The following is a 4,660-nucleotide window of genomic DNA, read 5'->3' as shown; positions in this document are numbered from 1 at the left end:
GCTTATACAGCCCTCGACATAGTGAACCAGATGCTACAATGATGTCACCACAAGAGAGATCATGAACAGTACATCTGTCATCCACAAATTTTACAACCAAACCTGTTTTGGCAAATGCGGAGACTGACAGCAGATTCTTTTTGATCCCTGGCACATACAATGCATCAAAAAGTGTAAAGGTGTTGCCATTTGCAACATTCAGCACAATCTGTCCAACTCCTTCAACGGGATAAGAGGAGTTATTGGCACAAGTGACAGTATTTCCTGTGGGAGCAGACTCAAGGAAAGTGAATAAACCGCGCTGCGAGGTGATATGCTTAGTGGCACCACTGTCAAAGTACCATACATCTGAATCTACTGCAGACATACATGTGTCATGCAAAGATGGGTCATAACTGCACTGCGCATTGAATGCCCATTCTGTATCTTGAACAACATTAGCAGATTCATTGTTAGAAGGAGAGGCATCTGCAACAGCCATACCAGCCTCTTTCTTCTTAGCCTCTTTCGCAGCCAGCTTAGGACACGCTTTGATGACATGATCATTTCCCTTACAGTACTTGCAAAATGTCTTCTGTTTGTCACCCTTCTTCTCATCTTTGTCTTCCTTCTTTGGTTGCGCAGCATTTGCAGATTTCTGCTTACTAGAAGAAAAGCCAGCTTTACCTTTCCCGCTTCTCTGACTAGCAACGAAAGCTTGATCTGCGACACGCATAATATTCCTGTTTTGCCTTGACTGGTCTTCTTGCAGCAAAACAGAAACTAACTCCTCAAATGATAAGGCATTGGGATTGCCTTTCATCATCAAGCGAAGAGTGGAAGCAAAACCCTGATAAGAATCTGGTAGACCATTCAAAACAGTCTGCACAAGTGAACTGTCTGACAAGATTTCATCTGCAGAAATGAGCTGCTCTTTGAAATCCTTGATCTTTGTCAAAAAGCTATCCATAGAATCACCTTCGTTCATATGCTCACTCTCCAACTGTTTTCGGAGGTAAGCAACACGAGCCTCATTTCTTGCCTGATACAATGTGGCAAGTACATCCCAAGCATCCTTAGAAGTCCTGCAGGAGCGAATATGTGGGATAATGGTACGTTTGACAGACAGCGCAATCAAGGCATGAGCCTGCGCATCTCTACCATCCCAACGAATCTGCTCTGCTGAAAGTGGTGGTTCTCGAACAGCTGCTACAGCACTTGTGCCTGCACCATCATCAACAGTACCTGTTTCTGATGTGTTTGCAGCATTCCCAGCCACAATAGGACGTGCATCAATACCCTGCACAATGTTCCATAACCCCTTTGCTACCAATACATGTCGCATCATATATGCCCACAATGGATAGTTGGTGCCATCCAACTTATCCTCAGCAGCCAACATGCGGAATACATCATTGTTGTCAGCCATGGCCAATGACTGTACTACTAGATGTAAATGCTGTCTGTAAGAGGTAAACCTGTATAAAATCGACCTGTGCTATGTAGCACAGCCCAAAACAGACGAATGGGCACCTGTCCTGCAGATTTTAATCTTGACAGAAAATCTGCACAGTAGGACGATTTTGCCTGCGCAGTACTTGGAATGCAAAAACGGAGGGCGAAATGACTTCAGATCAAAATTCTGAAACGAACAAGCCCTATGGGCTCTCCCACGGCATATACTAACCTGCAGACGCTCGTGAAACCTCGTCGCAATCGGAGGAGATGAAGCGGCAGGTGCCGGTGATGCTGCCCGGGAGGAGGAAGCCTGCTCTGATACCAATTGTTGGAATTAGGGTTGCAGGAATGCACACACAACTTCAAGAAGATGAGGAAGCTTGAGCACAACACAGTAGTGTATTATGAGTGCCAAAAATGAAAGATAACAAGCCCTAGAAGATAATGGGCGTATATACAATGCACGGGGGAAAAAACCTCCTAGTGAGGGAAAAAGTGCCCCGGCGGTCCTAAGTGTGTTCACACACATCACTACTATAATATGGTAACAAGATTCTAGTTATTCACTTGAATATTACGATGATATGTGAAGCCCAAACGACATTTATAGGATTTTCGTGGTTTGGGATTTTTATGGTTGATTAAATCATGTTACTTACAAACTGTGATTTCAAAATTATCGCTCTGTCAATTTTTCTGCATTCGGCTTCTGATGACTTTAAAAAACGCACATTTATTTGATCCTATAATTGCGTTATAGCCAAGAAATATTTCTTAGCTTACATATGCTCGGGTTCTGAGATTGAGAATACTATGCATGTAGATGAATTTGGCACTAATCTTTGTATTTATTGGGATCTTTAATAAACATCTTGTTTGTAGTCTATAACACATTGACTATGTATTATTTTGGGCTGCAATATGTGAACAATAGGTCAACATAATGGTTTAATACCATGAATGCATAAGTTTAACTCAGCCTTTGTTAACTTGATAGGTTGGGACATATACGGAGGATATCTCTTGGTCTTCTAGGAAAGTGAATTATACCGCTTTTGTAGATAACCTCTTTTTGGGCTCAATACAATGGGCTCTATAGAGTTCTTGAGCAACCATCCCAAAATCTAAGAGTCTAATGGGTGATCTTTACTTTGGTAGGAGTGTCAAATGAAACAGTTGATATACTTCTTGGTCTTGGACTGTATAACAAGAGATATAATGAATACCCACTATGTAACCAATGAGTGCAGATTTGGTATTATTCTCTTGGCTATCACTACATGCACTATTGACAAGGATCATCTAGCCATTTTTTACATACTAATGAAAGGACATAGCACTTAACCTCTTTACCTTGGGCTAGTACTATATCTGCAAACCTTACTTATACATAGAAAAATACACTTATGTGTAACAAGGTAACTAACTCTATTATAGCATGAAAGCGAGGTTATTTGGAGTGACATCTATAGCATGTGCTAGATCCTAAGACACCTGTAATATACACACATGCTAATGATTTGTTTGTCTGTCGTCTGGATGGATGCAGGTAACAGGTTTTATTCTCTCAAAATATCTTTAGGTTTATGCTCTATGCCAAATGCTTTCAAATAATAGAGTCACTGGCTCCACTTACTAACATGATTATTGTATACAAATATGCTATTATATAATCATGTTTAAACATTTTAACTAGTCAAGTTGGATAAGGTTCTTGGATTTTTCTAATTGATGTAGAAGACTGAAAACACACACTATAGCTGCAGTATATATCTCTTATAAAAGGGAGATGTATGGAACCTCTAGCTTGATATTTTTGACCTTACAAGTCTAGCTCTCCTCACTATCATTATGCTCTATGAGCTGATAGGTATTAAGTAGGTGGCTTTACTTTTGGGGCGAGACTAGGGCTCACAACAATTTTGCTTTGCATGCTAGTTGAAGGTAGTCCTTATCTCATACTCATCTCAAACTCTAATAAGTTTCTTTTGGTTTTAAGGGGTGTCGAGATTCTGATGGAACATACCTCGTCGAAAGCTTGCCAGCATGTCTTGGCATGTGTAAAGGATGAAGAAGCTCACAACAACAAGATTCTGTCATCTATAAATGCAAAGATTTTCCCTCTTGGATCCATCTTGCATTTCCTCTCATTTAATGATTGGGTTCGTGTCCTTGCAACTCTTGATAAAAATAAGGATAATGGCAACCAAACCATCTTTGACTCATTATTACAAATACCTATTCTCACTAAAACCTACCATTCAGATCTTACCTCCTTTGTTGTGGTGGGAGCAGATATCTCGAATTTCTTTGGGTTGGAACCTTCTTTCCTTGCTGCTCCATCCACACCCAATGTCCCCCTTACAGGAAATATTTTTAATAGGGATTCAATGGCTATAGAGGCTATTAAGTCTTTTCAAACAGACATGTGTACTATGATCGATTCTCGATTATTAGAATTGGTACCAAAGGTGTCCAAAGTATACCCTTTTCTACCTATTTGTCAGGTTAAGGTAGAATCAATGGGGGTTTCACATCGTCTATGGACCCTTGCAAATAAAGGGTTTTTAGCACCCATCCAAGCAGAAACTTAAATATATCTGGCTAATCTACCACTTTCAATGCTTGAAGAATGCAAAAACCATGCCATCAAAGGTGTTCAATATCTGGAACGAGGAGAACTATTAAAATCACCTTTTTCTATGAGTTTTTTGGACCCATCCAAGTGCTCATCACTTGTGGGCATTTATGGGAGAACAAAAGGTACCATGACTTTTTCAAAGGCCAATGCTAGTTATTATTCTAAAACAATCTGGAATATCTATAGGCCATATTTAAAGCGTGCCTCTGTGAGTTTCTTGATCCTAATGCCCCATGTGCCTTTAGTATAATTTGGTTCGACCATGCCATATGATATGTTCTGAATCACTTGGAGGATCTGAATCCAAATAAACCAATGGTGTTCCATCTCTCACTTCTTTGTTCTTGGCTAGGAGGTCAAGCTAGAAACTTGGTTTTAGTACAAATTGCCTTTCTATAATTTAGACAACTCATGTTGGATGTATTGATTGAACTCAAAGGTGTTCAATATCTGGAACGAGGAGAACTATTAAAATCACCTTTTTCTATGAGTTTTTTGGACCCATCCAAGTGCTCATCACTTGTGGGCATTTATGGGAGAACAAAAGGTACCATGACTTTTTCAAAGGCTAATGCTAGTTAT

Source organism: Cibotium barometz, chromosome 1 (genome assembly GCF_041138505.1).
Source record: "Cibotium barometz isolate CiBa-2024 chromosome 1, ASM4113850v1, whole genome shotgun sequence".
Taxonomy (NCBI): domain Eukaryota; kingdom Viridiplantae; phylum Streptophyta; class Polypodiopsida; order Cyatheales; family Cibotiaceae; genus Cibotium; species Cibotium barometz.
This window is presented reverse-complemented; position numbering follows the sequence as displayed.